The following is a 22,240-nucleotide window of genomic DNA, read 5'->3' as shown; positions in this document are numbered from 1 at the left end:
TGACCCTAACAGTCCTCCAGCAGCTGTCCCACAATGCCCAACAGCCACTGCACTGTTCACACTTCTGATCTCTAATGCCACGGAGACCAGCAGCCACCATCCCCTTAACACCCTTAACTTTTCCTGATTCCCACCTTGGCAAGCAGACCTAGCATCTCTCTCTTGCTGCATGGAATTGCCCAGCTAATCATGCTTGCTCCACACACTAGATGTGCTCCCGCCTGGAGTAGACAGGGGGGTATTGTATCTCCAGGGCCTGTGGGGAAGAGAGGCTGTGCCTGAGCCATCTCAATGAAGCTTTCAGGGAAATACTCTGCAATCTTCTGCTGAAGGTTTCTAGGGCCGTCGGCCTTATTTCTTCGGAACGCTTTCCCACACTACTCTGTGATGACTTCAGCCGGCACCACTGCAGTACACAGGCTAGCAGTTTGCAGGCCCAGGTGGCTTCGGGACCCAGCAGCAGCTCTGCTCTGTAGCTTTGTTACCCTCAGGAGCGAGTTATCAACTTAAATCAGCACCCTGTGTGGAAAATAGTGCCAATATTCAGTGCCATTGCCCATGGAAAGAGGGTCTGAAATGTTGTTGTTTTATGCAACCAAAATTTTTAGTACCCTCCTTCTCCCCCTTGCAGGCCATACTCATGGCTTGGACTGGAGAGTGGTGCTATACAGAGGCACTCTGAGCTGAGGGGCTAATACGTACATCTTGTTAATGTTTATGAGAATAAGGGAAGGAAGTTTTGAAATGTAGTTTTCACTTTCCACTGTGGCTGTAAATCCAATGCTACATCTGTCTCAGGTGTAGCTGCTGCTGTTGCAGCGTGGAGAGGTGCCCCCCTTTATCCCCATGGAACACCTGACCCTGAGGAAGAGGGGAAAGAAGAGAACTAGGGAGGAGATGTTTAGAGAGATTCTGGGCCAACATGGCAGACAGCAGGGAGAGGGACAGAAGAAAGACCCAGGAGGAAAAGGAGAGGGAGAGGGAGAGGCACCAGGACATAATGGGACTTCTCATGCAGCAAACATAAAGGCTTCAGACTCTTGTTAACCTACAGGTCCAACAATCCCAGACTCCCCCCCCTCCCCTGCAGTCCCTGGAAAACTCCATGCTGGCAGCTCCCCCACCCCCAACATTTCACATAGCGTCAGGGGGCACAGCCACAGCGCTACCACTTCACGTTGCAAGACAGTAAGGATGAGAGCTTCACTTCAGTGATCTGTCAGCACCACAGGTGGGGTATGCGTAGCCAAAATGGACTCTGCATTTGTGCCTTTTACGTTGGCTGCCTTTCACATTTTAAAATTCCATTCTGTTAATTTATGTTGTAAATTTGTGTTTCATTGTCCTTTTATTTTGCACAGTGGGGATTTGCACTGTTTGTCACTCAATAAAATTCTGTTTTTGAAAATAATTCATCTTTATTCGTTCACCACACATGCTGCAGAATGCCTAGTGGTACTCAAAACACTCGGTACTCGTAAGTATATTGCACCCCAGAACTCATCGGTTCAACAAAACACTCAGTCGTGCAAGTGTACAGCAAGCACCACATAATTCATAGCTATATTTAGAAACGTATCCCAAGCACTACGCATTTCTTAACAGCCCACGAAGTTTCAGGGTAGAACAGTCAAATAGAGCACATTAATGTGGCTGACCATTAAAATGCTCTTTCAAAGCCTCCCACAACCTCATAGCTCCTTTTAAGCTCTTGTGATGGCCACTGCTTATCATCCCAAAGCTGCTGAGCTATTATCTGAATCTTTCCTTGGTGCTGTTGAGGTGGCCAGTGAATGACTTCATGAGCTAGGGGAGCAAGAGCCAGGCTTAGTCATCCTGTCAGAGGGCTTTCCCTTCACCCTCCCCCGATGGTTCTTGTCACACAGACAGAAAGCAAAAGACCAGAGGGCCGAAGTGCAGACAGTGAGATGTTTATTGGGGTAGTTTCCAGCAAGCATGTGTCCCATAACTCTGACACTGCAGAGCCTTGTTTCCCAATATCCCATTCTCCTCTCCTCAGCAGGCATAATTATACCTGAAATGCATACCCACAGTCCCACCCCTTACAACTTATGCTCATGTTCTGTTTTGGGGGGTCATGGATCTTTGTCCCACCTCTTTTGTACCCCATGTGAGGGGTAAGGAGGGAGGTTATGTTACGGTCAGGGACAGGCATTTCTCTGGCCTTTTAGTGTTTTACCTTCCCCTCAATCCCTCTTTGCCCCTCCCGATGGTTGCTTGACCTTGCCTTGAGATAGGGGTCGAGGCAATCTTAGTGTGTGCTCCAGTATCACTTTAACTTCTCTTATCTGTTCCCATTATGCTAACAAACCCATCTGGCTAGGCAGAAGCAACATACACAGTGTCTTTGTTTACACATACCAGTAAGAATGTATGTGTGTCAAGAAAAAAAAATCAAAAAGGCAAACAAAATTCAAAATACTGTCTCAGGCGACAATACAGGCCTGAATCCTACATTGGCACTGGAACTCCTAGCAATGACTCCTGGCATTTCAACATCACTGGTAATTTTCTGGTGAGGAAAGAATGTTCCTGTTTGTAGCTTTCTGAACAATCTTGTGTTCTTCCCTGAGCAGCCAATGCTGATATCACTGAAGCATCCCCAGTGATCCACCAATGTTTACATAGTCATAGAAAAGTATCCCCTTCTGTTGACATACTCTGGCAAGGTAGGCTGATGCCAAACTATGGATATACATGCCATCTATTGCCCCCACTGAAGTTCAGGAACCGCATTGCTGCAAATCCACCCACTATGTCTGGCACATTGCTGAGAGTCACAGTCCTGAGTAGCAGGAGACGATTAATAGCTCTGCACACTTGCATGACAGTGGCCCCCACCATGGATTTTCCAACCTCATACCTGCATTATGATGCAATCCCACCAGTCAGGGCCTGTTTCTCAGGCCCAGAAGTGGTGCTCTACCATCTACAGCCGCTTTGTAAACTCCAACAACCTTGATTTGTTTTTCACCGTGTCCCACAGCAATCTGTCCTCAAAGAAATCATCACGTCCCCCACTGGTTTGGTTCTTCCTATGGATGTGAAAATAATGGAGGAATGTCCATCCTGTGCTTGCAGTGATCGTGAGATTGGTGCAGAGTTGTGCAGGCTCCATGCTGCTGATAGAGATGGCAGAAAGCAAGAAATGCCATGCAGGTTTGTGGGATTTATCTATTTATTTATTTTAAACCATAAAATATATGAGATATGGACAGAGCCAATCAAAGGGAAGGGTGGGGGGGGGGCAGGAGGGCCATTTGGCCTGGGCCTCAAGCTCAAAGGGGGCCTCAGATTTAGACACTTGTTAATTTTTTGGCATTTGATAAGTTGTGCAACTTGTTTTTATGTGCATTCCTATCGGACCAAAATGTGACACTCTCTCAGCTTAGAGCTGCAAATTTAATCAAATAAGAGATGTGCTTTGGGAAAAAGGCATAATTTTCTTGTTAACTGATATAGATTTTGTCACATTAAAGAGTTAAAATTGTTCATAAATAATAAAAGTATATCGGTTCTGATGGCACAAGATTAGACCGTGATGAACATGTCCTCTCAGATCAGCTGATTATATAAACAAACCATTACTAGTGGCTGGTGCTGGATCAAGTGCGTGTTGAAAGAATTGTTACATTTTAGTGTCTTTATAGTTTTACGTCGAGTAGACTAAGGAATTATTTGTGTGTGAGAATTCCTCATTATTATCTTCATATGGTAGCTAAAAGAGGTGACTGGTTAGTTAGTTGAGCCCTAGCTTGGCCATCATCATAGGCTTCTGTAGTCTATAGGCCCAGATTCAAGGGGAAAATTTGTGAGGACCTTCAACACATTGAAGCAGGTAAAGAACTATCACCGTTCAATGATGGGACAAGAGTGTTTGAATGGGCTTGCCATGCTTAGTATCAACCGTGACATTGCACAAAAGCTAGATTTTCCACTCAATCATTAGTGCATTTGCACAGAAAATGGCTAGAAAAGCATTTATTAAATAAAAAATATTCAAATTATGTCTCACTCTTTTTTGGTGCCTTTTGTTTTCATGTGTTGTCATTTTTTGTTTTTATTATGGCTTGGGGCCTCAAAAGCTGGAAGTGGCCTGGATCTCTGAGAAGGCCTGGATATGGATGGCATTATGGGATAGAGAAAGTTGCATGCTGGGATCTTGACCCCTAGATCCCTACCCAATTCATTTCTACCCCACAACACATTGCAAAAAACTTTCTGAAAGGCATCACACTAGGTGGCAGCACATGGCACACCGGGATACCTACCTGCATCGCACTTGGCATCAACATAAGCACTCTTTGCGAGTACATGCAGTACTGATGGAAGCAGCCAAGCATGCAAACACATGAATGAGGTACTAACTTCGGCAGCTTTATGCCAATGTAACTTTCATTAACCCAAGACTGAAGTGTAGACGTGGCCTATCTTGGACAAGACATGACAGACAGACACAAAACAGTCCTTAAGGATGCTAGTGCTCTCTTAAACCAGATTGTTTCAATACTTTTCTATAACATACTTTTGTATAATTACTTTGTTTAAATGAAATCTTCAGTTTCAGTGAAACAGAAGATACATCAAGTTCTGTATTAATATGCCTAGTAAGAAAGCTGTTTGTCAAAAGACATTTCCTGAATTTTTTGTTGTTGTTTGTATTGTTGTTACAGACATACTTACGGACAGGTATTTTGAAATAAATTACCAAAATAATTGAAACTGGCATGATTATATTGTGTTATTTTGACAAATAAAATATGCAGAATTTTAAAATATTGTGCTTAGAATTTTAAATTTTTTGGCACAGAATTCCCCCAGAAGTAAGATTATTTTTTTAGACAGCAGAGGAATCTCAAGACTCAGGAACTGAGGGTTTACTTCCAGGTTCTGGGAGGAAGTTATAAACCTTTCTGTTATAGGCTCTTCTCCTTCTGTTCTTCAACTCCTACAGTTTTTATTCCCTCCCTCCCCTCCTCCTGGCCCCTATTTCTTCCAACCTACTCCTGTCTCTCCACCTGCAGTGGATTACTCCAGTGGTTCTCAACCAGAGGTATGCGTACCCTTAGCGGTACGCAGAGGTCTTCCAGGAGGTACATCAACTCATCCAGATATTTGCCTAGTTTTACAACAGGCTACATGAAAAGCACTAGTGAAGTCAGTTCAAACTAAAATTTCATACAGACAATGACTTGCATATACTGCTCTGTATACTATGCACTGAAATGTAAGTAGAATATTTAGATTCCAGTTGATGTATTTTATTATTATATGGTAAAAAAATGAGAAAGTCAGCAATTTTTCTATAATAGTGTGCTATGACACTTTTGCATTTTTATGTCTGGTTTTGTAAGCAAGTAGTTTAAGTGAGGTGAAAATTGTGATTACACAAGATAAATCAGACTCCTGGAAGGGGTACAGCAGTCTGGAAAGGTTGAGAGTCACTGTATTATTCAACCTCTCGGATTCAAGTCAGTCTATTTCCTCCTTATTTGTGCTGCCTGTGTACTAGCAGGGGCATAGGCGCCGACTCTGTCGGTGCTCCGGGGCTGGAGCCAAGCTCCCTGCCCCTCCGCCCCAGCTCACCTCCGCCTCCTCCCCTGAGCGCACCGCATCCTCGCTTCTCCTCCCAGCGCTTGCCACCGCGAAACAGCTGGTTCATGGCGTCACAAGCTGTGGGAGGGAGGGGGAAGGAAGTGGGAACGCGGCACACTCACGGGAGGAGGCGGGGAAGAGGCAGGGCCGGGGTGGGGATTTGGGGAAGGAGTCCAATAGGGGCAGGGAGGGGGCGGAGACTTTGGGGAAGGGGTTGAAATGGGGGCAGGGCAGGGGTGGAGTCAGGGTGGGGCTGGGTTTGAGCACCCACCGGCACCAGGAGAAGTTGGCACCTATGAGCAGGAGGCAGTGAGAGCATAAGAGAGATTGTCTCCCTGCTTTCAGTTCTGGTATTCAGCATCACAGCAATCCACAGTTGCCAGGAGGAACAATTGCAAAAACGTCCTACACAGTCCCATGCAGCCCTGGGATGGAGCATGGTCAGTTGCTATGTGGGTATGACCATGTGCGGTCTGCAGTGTGGTTAGCTGCAGTAGTTATGTGGGGATGAAGCATGCTAAGGGTGCACACAGAATCGTCAATGAATAATGATGCTAGCTTCTAACAAATTTCTACTGAGCATGTCCTAATGGTGATTTTTCAGAAGCTTATTGCTTGGCAATTATTATTTTTTGGCTGAAACTTGAACAAAAACAAAAAAGCCACCCACCACAGGCAGGGGCAGACACCCAGCATGGGAAATTTCAGCCTGAATGATTGAAGTTTGGCAAAGTTATAAGCAACTGAAAACTGGGTCTTCTAATGGAAAGGCAACTTTAATTATAGGTGTGTCAGTACCTGTGGAATGTACAATGTATGTTTTTGAGAGGGAAACTTTCCCCATCCAAAGACCTTTTAATCTAGGGGAAGAAACACTGGCTGGGATCCAGGAGTTATGGTCTCATCTCATATTCTGACAGGTAGTAGTATATTTATCCGCAGTTTGCAACATATGCTTCTGAGCAAGGCATCCATTTTACAAATGAGGTAACAAAGGTCAATGCAGTCAGGTCTGGGAATAGAACACATTAAATAGCCAAGTCTCATCCACCCTGCCTTTCAGCACAAGAGTGCTAATCTGTGTGCTGGGCTACCATGCCTGTAAACCACTGCTTGAATCACTAGCAAATGCTCTTTTCACACAGACAGGAATAGAACCCAGGAATCCTGATATCCCACTAATCTTTGTGATGTCGCACAAAGAGTAGTAACCGACTGGCAGAGTATGTGCGTATTGCTCCCTCTTATAGGAGATGCTAGAGGATAAATCCTAATTCTAGTGCCACTTATTCCTTGAGCTCAAACGTAGAGGTCTGTGCTGTGGGTTGGAAAGGCCTGGGATTAGACATGCTCATAGCTCATGTGGGGAAAACAATAGAATGCCATTGTACAATTAAAGACTGCATAATCATGCACATGCTCAGGTATAATTGAAGTTTCATGAGTAGCCTTAATTCTGGTATTTCCTGCCTTTCAAATAGAGCTGGTCAAAGGCTCTGTCAAAAATGAAATAGTTTTAGGGGGGAAAACGTGTTTTGATTACATTTTAATTTTTTGAAGAAATATTTCAAAATGAACTTGTTTTAAAAACTTGCTACTTCTCCCTTTAATTTTTTTATTTTTTTCCCACTGGCTCAAAGCAGAAAAAAGTGAAAGGGTAAACGAAATGGGAAAAACCCTGAACATTCTTACTGAAAATTTTAAAAATGAAACATTTAAAGAGTTTTTTAATTTTTTCATAATGTAACCCTTCTGCCCGTCAGAGTTGGCAGCAACAAGGGCCGGGTTCAGTATCTAGGGGCTCCATTCCAATAACACAATGCAAAACCGGCTCGAGCCCCCACCCAGTGACCTGGGACAAATATATACCACCCCCGCTGGGCGCCTCCAAGAGGCAATACTTCCCCTCTCGCAAGCACATAGTCTGAGTGTAGCAAAAAGCCTTTTAATAACAGAGAGAAACAATGTGGCATTATGTTGGGGAAACACCACCAACAGGATTCATAACACAACCCATGAGCAAAAACCCACCCCAAGCAAATTGGGGCATGCCCTTTCCCTTGGGTTCTTGAGTCCAGCAACCCGAAATCACCCAAAGTCCCACAACCCAAAAGTGTCTGTCCCTGGTCAGTGCAGTCCCAGAGTTTGAAAGTTTATCTGCAGAGCTTTACCTCCCAACCTGGGTGGAGATGGGGGGGGCGGGGTTAAGGGGCACCTTACATGGTCCAAAGCTGCTGGCCCCACCTCTCCATGGGGCTCCACTCTGCCAGCCACCCCATGAGCTGCTCTAGCCATCCCGCAAACTGCTCCACAATATATCGTCAGGCTCCCCCAGCACTTAACACAACACTCAGTGATTTCAGCTCTTAGTCAGTTCAGCTCTTTTGTGATTTCAGCTTGTAGTAGGGGAGCCTCAGTGCTGGTGCACCATTAGCCCAAAGTGAATTCAGCTCAGCAGCCTGTAATTAGACTCCTAATAAAATCAAAATTAGCTCTGATATTCCACAGTGGAGAGAGGAGGAGGAGGTGCAATTAGCATGTAAGGCCCTCACCAGGGGGCCCATGCCATCAAACATTAATACCTGTCCCCAACCTCTCTCAATTCACAGAGTTTTGGAACCCATGTCCCCTGCCTAGCGAGTGCTACTTAGTTGATGGTGAGTCCCTCCATCATAACAAAAGGCCAAGTACAGTTCCACTGTCCTTGATTCACATAATCGGGGTAATAACAATTTATTCTTCCTGCCTCAATAACAGAGACACTGGGGTCTGCCTGCCTGCCCCTGCCTCATTAAGTGCATGAAATGGATGGTGCTCACTTAATAAGCAACTAGACAACATCTTGTTAAAAGTATTCATAAGCCTTATTTACTGCACACTTCAAACCCTTGCTGTCATATCAGAATTAATAATTTCACCAAGGACCTTTCTGTGATGCTCATGACTACAGTATCTGACAGGTTTCAGAGTAACAGCCGTGTTAGTCTGTATTCGCAAAAAGAAAAGGAGTACTTGTGGCACCTTAAAGACTAACCAATTTATTTGAACATAAGCTTTCGTGACGCATCCGATGAAGTGAGCTGTAGCTCACAAAAGCTTATGCTCAAATAAATTGGTTAGTCTCTAAGGTGCCACAAGTACTCCTTTTCTTTTACAGTATCTGAGTGCTTCAAAACATTAATGAATTTATCTTCACAACACTCCTGTGAAATGGGGTATGTGGTATTATCCCCATTTTACAGGTGAGGAACTGAGGCACAGAAAGATGAAGGTCAAACTTGTCCATTAATTTTGGTTGCCCAATTTGAGATGTATAGGAGCTAATTTTTCAGAAAACATAGCTTTTTCCGAAGTTCACTTTGTTCAAGTCACAGCTCTGACTGACGTCAGTTGCAGCTGTGAGTGCTCAGCACTTCTGCAAATGAGACCCCAGGGTCCCAAGTCAGGGACCCAGAAAATGAGGAACACACATTTAGTGACCGCTTGTAAAAAAGTTTGGTTTAAGTGACTTGCCCAGCATCAGAGTAACTGTGGCAGAAGCACCATTAATTCTGACATTTCCTAACTTTTGAGGGCTTGACTATAATAATGGCATTTTAACAGGCTTTTTTTGCAGGTAATTGCCTACGATTTTAAAAAGCAAACTAACCCCTCCCCCCCACAGAAATGCCACTATTTGGCATCATAGTGACACCCATGTTAGAATCTTAGAGCCACTGCACAGACCTCTGCCACTGGAGCTAATGGAATAACTGATAACTGTAGTAGGTTGTCATCCTCTGTCTGGACCAGCACTAGTGGGGGATGAGACATTTTGCCAATGGGTTTCACAGATATTTGCTTCCAGAGGCATGGTGAGACTCAGCAATCCTGGGTTCTGTTTTAGGCTCTGGAGGGAAGTGTGCTGTAGTCATCACAGACACTTCTTCTCATTACGTCCAAGCTTGACCCCTTCTGCCCCATCTTCAACCTATCTTCTTCCCAGTTCTGTCTCTTCCCCAGCCTAGGCTCCTCCTCCCAGTCCCACTTTTCTCACCTTAGCCAGTCTCAGTCTCCACTCCTCATGCTTCTCATACCAGTCTGAGTCTTCTTCCCAAGCCACACCACCCCTCCCCAAGACCTAACCTGATCTGTCACTTTCTCTGCTGGTTTTCCCTCTGTTCCCCCAACTTTCTCCCAGTCCCAGTCTCTCTCCCTGGGCTCCTCATCTATTATCAGTCTCCTGCCTCTACCCACTCCCCAGCAGCCTCCCCACTTCTTGTCTCCTTTTTCTAGCCTCTTTGCATAATCAATCTCAGTTCTCCTCCCACAGACCAGCTTCTCATCAGCTCTATCTCCCTTGCCTCCAACCCACCCCCACACCCCACACCACTGGTTCCCAGTCTTCCTCTGGCTCTTCATGACAAACTCTTTGTCACTCCCCACATCCCATTCCCAGTCCTCCCATTCACATTCCCACACCAGCTCCCAGTTCCCTTCCCCAATCAGTCCCAGTCTTCCCCGCCACCATCCTCAACTCCCAATCAGCTTCTAGTTCCAGTCTCAACCTGACCCCCAGGCTCCTCTCAATTTATTCTCCCCACCCAGGTCTGGCTCTTGTCCCTTCTGCATTCAATGGGGGCAGACTCCTTCTCCATGCTGCCTGGAACCAGCAGGGAGAGACCGGAAAGGACAATCTCCCTGCTTTCATTTCTGGTCCCCCGGCCCACAGCAGCTGGGAGCACCACTTGTAAGGAAAGTCCTGCTTGGCCCCGGGAGCCTCAGGATGGATCATACTCAGTTTGGCTGGAATATTTGGAGAATTAAGCAGCAAAACTCCAATAAGTCTCTACTGAGCATGTGCAAACTTACATTGTTCAAAAGCTTGTAACTTGGCCAAATTAGAGCAGATTTGGCCTGACAGTGGTGGCAAAGAGACAACTAGTGTTTAAACTGTCCACTTCCTCTCAGTTTCCCTCACCCAGGCTGACATTCCCCATCGCTCTCCTGATAGATTCCTTGACCTTGTCCTCCTAGCCCTATGGTACTCTTGGTTTCTCACTGTTGGGTTGGATGGGCTATCTTGGACCATTGAACAATATACTGCTGTAACCTACCCCTGCAGTTCTTTTTTTTCCTCCTGAAGGAGACAGACCGCTGTAGAGCCAGTGTCAATGGCCTTCTGACAGGGCATTATTGTGAAACTCATGAATAACATGTAGTGGATAAAACCAGCAATACCTACGGTATATATAATTATCACTCAGATTCTCTTAGTCACACCAAGTAGTATTATAACCTGTGTAGGCTGTCAGTGGACAATTTGAACATTAAGATACAAGCCTACTCAGCAGGAGTAAAGGGTAATAGAATCTGGCCCGAAAATTTGTAGCAGTTAGTTATCTAGATTTCATTGTCTTGGTGTGATGCATCATAACCACCACAACTCTAAAATAAAATAGCTCTTCACAGAAAGGTTGGCTGTTTTTTTGTGCTTATGAAAGAAGGGGGTGATAGATAGGCCTATCCCAGAGCCAAGCATAATGTGGGTAAGCAGAGTGTAAGATTCCTAAGCTGCAACTTCTGTTCCATTTTGGATCTGATTTCTTTATTTTATCTGTTACAAAAGCGGGAGATTATAATCCAGACAAGAAAATACAGAGGTGCAGCAGAAAGTGTATGATAGTAAATGCCATTTTACTATTTTTAATTGTCCAACATTTTTTATTGTTAAGATGAATCTGTTTTATACTCCCCAGGTAACCCAGGGAAGATTTACCCCTTGAGGATTTGCCTTTCAGTACATCCATCTATGCAGCAGTATAGCACAAAATCTTATAATAGCAGTGCCAGCAGGGTTGTTTTAGGAAAGTAGGGTTTCCTATTTTACAAACCATGGCCTGGAGATTTATATCTTGGCTATTTCAAATCTCATCAAGATGACAATATTTCCAATGGAAATTACCAACCAGGTTACAATTTCTTAAAAACTAAAGTATTTTACCATTCCAGGAATAGCACATCTGACACTGGTCAATAATGAAATCACAATGAAATCGCAATCACAATGGTGATTACAATCTTCATTATTTGCCAAGGACATTGCCAACTTCTAAACCAGAGTTTATGCGCACTAAAAGGTAGATCAAGTTAATTTAGAAAAGTAAAAGGAAACAAAGACCCTCATAGTTACAGCTATGTAGCAGGGTCTCCCCATTGCTAGTGTGCCACCTTGCATCTATGTCAGGGAATGTAGATTTTGCTGTGTGGGGGGCCTCCTGGCTGCTCATTGCTCACTCTGAGATAATCTCTCTTTTGGTAATGTGCCCCTCTGGCCAAGTCACCACTGAGCCAGGCTTTCCAGGGTTACAAAGTCCAACAGGACAGCTCTCCACTTGCCATTGCCAAATGGTGTTCAGTCCCTCCTCAGGCTCTGTGCCACTATCCCAGTAGCTGGCAGGGGAACCTGGGCCAACCAGCTACACAGGGTTACAGCCGAAGCACCCTATAGCCAGCAATCCAGGTCTGCTCAGTCCCAATCCCTGTTGCTGTTCCCTGGGCTCCTTCCTACCCAGCCTCTCTATCTTCTCTTGCCTACTTCTGGATTTACCTCTGGAGCCTGCTGTACTCCCTATCACTACTTTACCCCCTCCTAGCTTCTGCTTTGGAGTAAGGAGCCTAGTAAGAATTCCAGGGCTTACTCTCCCACTGGGCTTCTTCCTTGTTCCTGATGACCTCCCTCCTTCCAGGAAGTGACTGCAGACTCCTTCCCCTACAGCCCTCTTCTACACTCCTGGTTTTATAGTCTTGTCCCAGAATTAGTGAGCTGCTAAAATGGCATAAAGCTACAACTGCCGACCGCCTTGGGTCATGAATGACGAGCATCTCAGCCAGAACTGAGACTCAGGCCTAATGTTTCCAGAATGTTCTCTTGACTTATTTTAATACCTCGCACGTACATTTTTACCCTTCTCTGTCCCTTCTTACTACCCAGTTCTACACTCTCTGCCACTGTGTTGCAGAAAGATTTGCCTGGGAGGTTCTAGGCAAAGTTGGGATTTATTTTTCTGTACATGTTCTGAAATGGGGGAGAAATTTGTTTGAAAAATTGGTTAAGGGAGCATGTGTAACCATTACTCTTTATTAAGGTTAAGATTTTATCATGGGTATTTTTAGTAAAAGTCACAGGCAGGTCGTAGGCAATAAACAATAAATCATGGAAGCCCGATTTCCACCACCCGAGGCTGAAGTCATGGAGGTCAGCTAAAATAGGGTTACCAGCTTTCTAACTGCAGAAAACCGAACACTCTTGCCCCCCCAAGCCCTGTCCCTTCCCCAGAGTGCCGCCCCCACTCCCGCTCACTCCATCCCCCTTCCTCCACCGCTCGCTTTCCCCCACCCTTGCTCACTCACTCATTTTCACTGGGTTGGGACAGGAGGTTTTGTGTGTGTGTGTGGGGGGGGGATGTCTCCAGCTGGGGGTGCGGGCTCTGGGGTGGGGTACAGGAGGGGGCTCCAGGCTGGGGACGAAGGGTTCAGAGTGCAGTAGGTGGCTCAGGTCTGGGGCAAGGGGTTGGAGCGCGGGAGAGGGTGGGGAGTGTAGGCTTCAGGTGGTGCTTACCTCAAGCAGCTCCCAGGAAGGGGCCGCAGGGATGTGTTGCTGCTAGGTGGAGGAGGGGTGGCCAGGTGGCTCCACCCTCTGCCCCCCCTGCATCTCCCGTTGGCCATGGTTCCCAGCCAGTGCAAGCTGCAGAGCTGGTGCTTGGGGTGGAGGCAGTGTGTGGACCCCTTGGGCTGCTCCTGCGCGTAGGGGCTGCAGAGACATGCTGGCTGCTTCTGGGAGCTGCGCAGAACCAGGAAGAGAGCCTGCGTTAGCCCCACTGTGCTGCCAACTGGACTTTTAATGGCCCGGTCACCACTGACCGGGTGTTCTAGTAGAAAACCAGATACCGGGCAACCCTAACCTAAAATCATGGAATCTGTGACCTCCATGACCAGCTCACAGCCTTATTCTTCATTATTTTCCTTGTAATGCTAATTCCTTTAGGAGCATAATGGGATTTAAACTAGGGTTAGGTTAACGTGCTTTGACTAATTTTCACCCATGCAGATATTGTGAGTTCAAAATTAGGGACCAAATCGCACCTTTTTGAGGTTTGTGGTCCATTCAGGGTTGGCCAAATGCCAGTCTGGGGCTTCTCCTGGAAGTGGCACTAAGAGCTCTCAGCAGCAGCCCTGAGCTTGTTCTCCCTGCTCATCGATTCACTGTGCAAGGTGTGAAGTTCAGTTGGGGCACATAACAGCATCAAGACATCAGCCAGATTACTCTGCTTCCCCTTGGTAGGGCAGGGGGAGCAGAGGAGCCCCAGCCTGGTCTATATTCCCTATCCTGTGGAAGAGAAGAAATGCACACAATGTGCCAACATTGTCCCCTGCCAAAAGAGGGACAATCCCTGACTCCTCCCACTTGCTTGTTCCCAGGGAGGGGGAACTGAAGGTGCACGCCATGTTTTATTGGCCTGACAAACTCCATAAATAACCCTACATATTCTTGAGGGTCATCTAACAGCACCTTATCCATTAACTATTTACATATGCACAGAGCACTCCAGTTACTCATGCTTACTCTAGAGTCCCACCCTCCACTTACCCTCTGGCTTCCCCTTCTTATGTGCAATTCTTTTGCTGGGGACAGAATCTAATGTTTTTGAGAGGCGAGCAGTGTCCTATCCCCCTCTTCTCTGGTGTCTTGTGGGGAAGCAAGCTGTCTTTCTTCCATCTTGTATCTTTGTGAGGGCCAGCCAGCAAGCCCTTGCTGCTCTCCATTCCAAGGACAAGGTGGGAGCCTTCCCGCTCCCTACCTGGCTCCAGCAGAAGCCATGAAACAGTTCTCCATGACCCACTCCACTGGCTCCTTCAGCATTAGCAGATAGAGATATCTATAGTGCAATGAGCTAAAGGAAAACTGCACGTCAGTTTAGTCAATCACAATAGTTTGTACTTTTATGGCAACTTTACTCCTAAGATATTGGAACTATACATAAGCGATATAATGAAGCATGGTCTCATAATAGTCATTTTCTGCTGATCGGAGCACAAGACTTGATGCCAAGAACTCATGAATTTTAATACCAGCTCTGACACCGACCCATCCTGTGCCCTTGGCTTAGTTGCGTAAGCTAAAATATGTTAAAACTTGGTTGCATCAGGTTAGGCATCTGAATCCATACGTAGGCACCTGAATCCAGCTGCCATTGAGTTCAGTTAAAGTTGCAGGTGTTTGGCAATTTTGAAAGTCAATTCTTGTTTAGGTGTCTGAGTTAGGCTCCAAGTTGGAAAATGTTGCCCTTGGCCTCTTTGTTTCACATTCACGGTCTGAATATCAGGAGTGATAATATTTACCTACCTATGTACCTCAGTGTGTTTTGAGGATTAATTGATATTTGACTTTGACTATGCAAATTCTAGGCTGGGAAATCTACTGTATGTCTTATTACCTTGAAATCCACCATCCTCTGCTTCCTCCCCCCATACCCAGCATTGTTAATGGACAAAACTTATTTCTGGAAATAAAGCTCACATTAGAAGGAATTAAAAGAAAAATGACAGTGGCTAGGAGGAGTTCTCCAAGAAAGAAAGGTATAGTTCTGTGGAGTTGTATGTTGTTTTTTCCTTTCCTTCCTGCAGACAGAGATTACGTTTTATAATAACAGGTTTCAGAGTAACAGCCGTGTTAGTCTGTATTCGCAAAAAGAAAAGGAGTACTTGTGGAACCTTAGAGACTAACCAATTTATTTGAGCATAAGCTTTCATGAGCTACAGCTCACTTCATCGGATGCATACTGTGGAAAGTATAGAAGATCTTTTTATACACACAAAGCATGAAAAAATGGGTGTTTACCACTACAAAAGGTTTTCTCTCCCCCCACCCCACTCTCCTGCTGGTAATAGCTTATCTAAAGTGATCACTCTCCTTACAATGTGTCCAGTTTTGGGCCCCACACTACAAGAAGGATGTGGATAAATTGGAGAGAGTCCAGCGAAGGGCAACAAAAATGATTATGGGTCTGGAACACATGACTTATGAGGAGAGGCTGAGGAAACTGGGATTGTTTAGTCTACGGAAGAGAAGAATGAGGGGGGATTTGATAGCTGCTTTTAACTACCTGAAAGGTGGATCCAGAGAGGATGGATCTAGACTATTCTCAGTGATAGCAGATGACAGGACAAGGAGTAATGGTCTCAAGTTGCAGTGGGGGAGGTTTAGGTTGGATATTAGGAAAAACTTTTTCACTAGGAGGGTGGTGAAACACTGGAATGCATTACCTAGGGAGGTGGTGGAATCCCCTTCCTTAGAAGTTTTTAAGGTCAGGCTTGAAAAAGCCCTGGCTGGGATCATTTAGTTGGGATTGGTCCTGCTCTGGGCAGGGGGTTGGACTAGATGGCCTCCAGAGGTCCCTTCCAACTCTGTTATTCTATGATTCTAACTATAGGCTGAGCAAGTGCAGAATGGTGGTAGAATGTGCGTTTGGACGTTTAAAAGCATGCTGGTGCAGTTTACTGACTCGGTTAGACCTCAGAGAAACCAATATTCCCACTGTTATTACTGCTTGCTGTGTGCTCCACAATATCTGTGAGAGTAAGGGCAAGACATTTATGGCGGGGTGGGAGGTTGAGGCAAATTGGCTGTGCGTAATCAGCAGCCAGGTGGACACCAGGGCGATTAGAAGTGTACATGAGGACACAGTGTGCATCAGAGAAGCTTTGAAAACCAGTTTTATGACTGGTCAGGCTATGGTGTGACAGTTCTGTTTGTTTCTCCTTGATGAAAACCCTTGGTTCACTCTACTCCCCTGTAAGCCAACTGCCCTCCCCTCCCCCCTTCGATCACCATTTGCAGGGGCAATAAAGTCATTGTTGTTTCAAAATCATGCATTCTTTATTAATTCAACACACAAATAGAGGGATAACTGCCAAGGTAGCCCAGGAGGGATGGGGGAGGAGGGAAGCACCAGGTGGGGTGGTGGATGAGAGGAGGAGGGAAGGACAAGGCCACACTGCACTTCAAAACTTATTGAATGCCAGCCTTCTCTTGCTTGGGCAGTCCCCTGGGGTGGAGTGGTTGGGTGCCTGGAGGGCTGCCCCCCGCATTCTTGGGCATCTGGGTGAGGAGGCTATGGAACTTGGGGAAGAGGGTGGGCAGTTCCACAGGGGCTGCAGCAGCAGTCTGTGCTCCTGCTGCCTTTCCTGCAGCTCAACCATATGTCGGAGCATATCAGTTTGATCCCCCAGTAGCCTCACCATTGCATCCTGCCTCCTCTCATTGCACTGCCTCCACCTCTCATCTTGCTCATCCCTCCTGTCCTCCTGTTCATTTTCTGCTTTCCTGGACTCTGCCATTGTCTGCCTCCACGCATTCTGGTGAGGTCTTTCAGTGTGGGAGGACAGCATGAGCTCAGAGAACATTTCATCGCGTGTGCGTTTTTTTCTCCTTCTTATCTGCACTAGCCTCTGGGACGGAGATGATAGGGGGAGCGTTGAAACATTTGCAGCTGCGGGAGGAACAAAAGGGAGAATAGTATTTAAAAAGACACATTTTAGAGAACAATGGATAGACTCTTTCATGGTGTACCAAGCTGTTAACATTACATAGCACATGTGCTTTCAGTACAAGGTTGCATTTTGCCTCTTATATTGAGGGCCTGCCGGTTTGGTGTGAGAGATCGCACATGCAGGGCCGGGCAACAGAATTCGGCTTGTAGGCAGCTATGCTAAGACACAGTATTTTGGCTTCTTTAACCTTCATAACATGTGGGAATGGTTTCAAACAGCAGTGCCCTCCTTTCCCATACCAAGCATCCATTGGGTTCGCCATTTAAAAGGAGGGGTTGCGGTTTTCAGGTTAACGTGCAGCACAGACCCAACTAACCCCCCCCACCCCAATTCTCTGGGATGATCACTCTCCTGAGGATAACACAGAGATATAAAGAACAGATGTTGCTTGAATGCCAGCAAACACCAGGACCATACGCTACCATGCTTTGTTATGCAATGATTCCAGACAACATGCTACTGGCCTGCTATGGTAAAGTGTCCTACCATGGAGGACGGAATAAGGCTGCCCTCCCCAGAAACCTTTTGCAAAGGCTTTGGGAGTACCTCCAGGAGAGCTTCATGGAGATGTCCCTAAAGGTTTTCCGGTCCATCCCCAGCCATGTTAACAGACTTTTCCAGTAGCTGTACTGGCCGCAAATGCATCCCAAGTCTTCAAGGCAAATTAATCATTAAACATGCTTGCTTTTAAACCCTATATTATATTTACAAAGGTACATTCCTCGGAGGTGCCTTCTTGGGCTTCATGGTCCGGGAGCCTGCCTTGGGAGGGTTGGGAGGGTATTGGCTCCAGGGTGATAAACAGTTCCTGCCTGTCAGGGAGAACGTTTTCTCCACTTGCCCACTGTGTGTTATCCTCCTCATCTTCCTCGTCCCCAAAATCCTCATCCCTGTTGCAAGAGACTCCCTCCTTGCAGGTGTCCATGGACGCGGGTGAGGTTGTGTTAGGGGCCCCCCCTAGAATTGCGTGCAGCTCATCATAGAAGCGGCATGTCTGGGGCTCTAACTCAGAGCAGCCATTTGCCTCTTTGGTAGGCTTGCCTGAGCTTCTTAATTTTCACGCGGCACTGCTGCGGGTCCCTGTTATAGCCTCTGTCCATCATGCCCTTGGAGATTTTTGCAAATATTTTGGCATTTTGTCTTTTGGAATAGAGTTCTGATAACACAGATTCGTCTCCCCATACAGCGATGAGCTCCAGTACCTCCCATTCAGTCCATGCTGGAGCTCTTTTGTGATTCTGAGACTGCATGGTCACCTGTGCTGATGAGCTCGCCATGCTGGCCAAACAGGAAATGAAATTCAAAAGTTCCCGGGGCTTTTCCTGTATACCTGGCTAGTGCATCTGAGGTGAAAGTGCTGTCCAGAGCAGTCACAATGGAGCACTCTGGGATAGCTTCTGGAGGCCAATACTGTGAATTGCATCCACACTACCCCAAATTCGACCCTACTATGTCAATTTCAGTGCTAATCTCCTCATCGGGGAGGAGTACAGAAGTCTATTTTAAGAGCCCTTTAAGTCGACAAAAATGGCTTCATCATGTGGACAGGTGCAGGGTTAAATCGATCTAACGCTGCTAAATTCGACCTAAACTCGTAGTGTAGACCAGGGCTTAGAAACAGGAAAACCATTGCAGGAGAGAGAGAGGAGGTGCATTGATTTTAGTTCAATAGAGTGGCAATTTAAATGGCTCCCTGAAAATATTAAATAGATATTTTATTGAATATTGGAGAATACGCTTGCAGATAAAGTCAACCCCATTTTTTCCAACATTAAAGTAAATGTGATACTGTCAAGGTAAATGAAAATGTCCAAACAACAATAGCCCCTCAGTTAAATACTCTGGAGACTCAGAGCTCAGATTTTTATGAGGAGAAGGAAGAAACGCTCTGAGCATGGCTGTACATAAGAGGAATTAGACTTTCAAATACTCAGTGTTATTGTTTGGCAAAATGCATGAAAAACCCATTGCTCTGGAACAAGGAAACCCCGTAGTGAATGTTGTCTGAGGTGATGGTATTCCATCAGCATCCTGTTTTATATTTAGGATTCTGGAAGAAACATCTGAGAATAATCCAGGAATAAAATATAATAAACATGTTTAATCCAGAAGATATTGAATTAGTAAAACACAAAGTATCACTAATTGGCCTTGTTGGCAGGCATTAGGTATGCTCCAAAAGGAGAATCTGTTTCGCGATGACTGTTTGTAGTCCTTTACTGAGGTACATAATGGATACTGAGATGGATTAGTCTAATGGTGTCATAAATATGAAGGGAAGGGTAAACCCCTTTAAAATCCCTCCTGGCCAGAGGAAAAATCCTCTCACCTGTAAAGGGTTAAGAAGCTAAAGGTAACCTCGCTGGCACCTGACCAAAATGACCAATGAGGAGACAAGTTACTTTCAAAAGCTGGGAGGAGGGATAAAAACAAAGGGTCTGTGTCTGTCTGTATGCTGCTTTTGCTGGGGATAGAACAGGAATGGAGTCTTAGAACTTTAGTAAATAATCTAGCTAGGTACGTGTTAGATTATGATTTCTTTAAATGGCTGAGAAAAGAACTGTGCTGAATAGAATGACTATTCCTTTCTGTGTGTCTTTTTTGTAACTTAAGGTTTTGCCTAGAGGGATTTTCTATGTTTTGAATCTAATTACCCTGTAAGGTATCTACCATCCTGATTTTACAGAGGTGATTCCTTTACTTCTATTAAAAGTCTTCTTGTAAGAAAACTGAATGTTTTTTCATTGTTCTAAGATCCAAGGGTTTGGGTCTGTGGTCACCTATGCAAATTGGTGAGGATTTTTACCAAACCTTCCCCAGAAAGTGGGGTGCAAGGGTTGTGAGGATTTTGGGGGGAAAGACGTGTCCAAACTACGTTTCCCAGTAAACCCAGTTAAAGTTTGGTGGTGGCAGTGGATCCAGGGGCAAAGGATAAAATTAATTTGTACCTTGGGGAAGTTTTAACCTAAGCTAGTGAAAGTAAGCTTAGGAGGTTTTCATGCAGATCCCCACATCTGTACCCTAGAGTTCAGAGTGGGGAAGGAACTTTGACAAATGGTCTGAGCAGGGGCCCAGTAGTCAGGAGAACCATGCTCTTGTATGCGGACCGCTGGATGAGTAATTTAAGCAGTGAGTAACTTTAAGCACATGAATAGTTTCAAAGTGAGACTATATGTACATTTAAAGTTACATCCTGAAGTGCTTTGATGAATCTGGGCCTTAACCTCTCTTTAATTCAATTTTTCTGTCTCTCTTGATATAGAAATTATACCTGCTTTTATAAAGAGGTTTGAAATCCTCTGATGAAAGGTGCCATATCAATGCAAACTATATCAACCTTTACCAAATTCTCCCAAGGGATGTACAATAAAATAAGATATCTATTGAATACAGGTGGAGGTGACCAGGCTGTGGAGCATCCATGCCCATGAGGAATTCAAAAGTATTCTTATGGAGACACTCAGGCTGAGGAAGCTATCCAGCTACAGAGGATTGCTGTCACACCACTGGGGGAGGAGGATATGGCTCTGTCACAGGGAGGACACTGGCTGCTGGTTACTTCTGGCAGCAGGCAGTGCTCCACTCCTACTCCCAACATGATGGTGGAAAACCATTATGCTGCCCTGGCACTGAGCGATGAGGAATCACCCCCAAAGCTTGACAGGAGCAGCCATGTACCCCCAAGGCTGGAAGGATCACAGCCACCACTCCCAGGAGGAAACGTAGTGTAGTGATGGTTGGTGACTCTCTTCTGAGGGAGACAGAGGCACCCATCTGTCATCCTGACATGGCATCTTAGGAGGTGTGCTGCCTGCCGGGGGCCCATATCCAAGACGTCATGGAGGGATTGTTGAGGATCATCTGGCCCTTTGACTACTATCCCATGCTCCTCATCCATGTGGGCACTAATGCTACTGCGAGGTATGACCCTCAGCAGATCAGAAGTGACTACAGAGCTCTGGGGAATAAGGGTGAAGGAGTTGGGAGCACAGGTGGTGATCACTTTGATCCTTCCAGTCAAGGGTAGGGGACTGGGCAGAGACAGATGCATCCTGGAGGTGAATGCCTGGTTGTGAAGATGGTTTCACTAGGAGGGCTTCGGCTTCCTTGACCACAGGATGCTGTTCCAGGAAGAAGGACTGCTAAGCAGAGATGGGGTCCACCTATTGAGAAAGGGGAAGAGCATATTTGGATACAGACTGGCTAACTTAGTGAGGAGGGTTTTAAACAAGGTTCAAAGGGGGCAGGTGACCAAAGCCCACAGGTAAGTCAAAAACATGGAGACCTGGGAGAAGGTTCAGAATTTGGTGGGGGGGCATGGGCTGTTATAGCAGGGATAAGGGAAAGAAGACACAACTGGGAGGCAGGGGAATCAAATCACTATCTTAATGTCTGTATACTAATGCAAGAAGCATGGGGAATAAGTAGGAGGAACTCAAAATGCTAGTAAACAAACAAAACTATGACATAGTGGACATCACAGAGACCTGGTGGGATAATGCACAAGACTGGACTATTGGTTTAGAAAGGTACAGCTTGCTCAGGAAAGACAGGCAGGGGAAAAAGGGAGGAGGTGTTGCCTTATATATTAAAAATGTGTACACTTGGACTGAGGTTGAGATGGAAATAGGAGACAGACTTGTTGAAATTCTCTGGGTAAGAATAAAAGGGGTAAAAAACACAAAGTAATGGCATGATGGGGTCTACTACAGACCACCTAACCAGGAAGAAGAGGAGGATGAGGCTTTCTTTTAATCAAGTAACAAAATCATGCAAAGCACAGGACTTAGCAGTAATGGGGGACTTCAACTACTCAGACATCTGCTGGGAAAACAACACAGCAGTGCACAGATTATCCAATAAGTTCTTGGAATGTATTGGAGACTATTTTTTATTTCAAAAGGTGGAGAAAGCTACTAGGGGAGAGGCTGTTCTAGATTTGATTTTGACAACTAGGAAGAACTGAGAATTTGAAAGTGGAAGGCAGCTTGGATGAAAGTGATCATGAAGTGGTAGAGTTCATGATTCCAAG

Source organism: Lepidochelys kempii, chromosome 2 (assembly GCF_965140285.1).
Source record: "Lepidochelys kempii isolate rLepKem1 chromosome 2, rLepKem1.hap1, whole genome shotgun sequence".
Taxonomy (NCBI): domain Eukaryota; kingdom Metazoa; phylum Chordata; order Testudines; family Cheloniidae; genus Lepidochelys; species Lepidochelys kempii.
The sequence above is the reverse complement of the archived record's forward strand: the minus strand, read 5'-3'. Positions refer to the sequence as shown.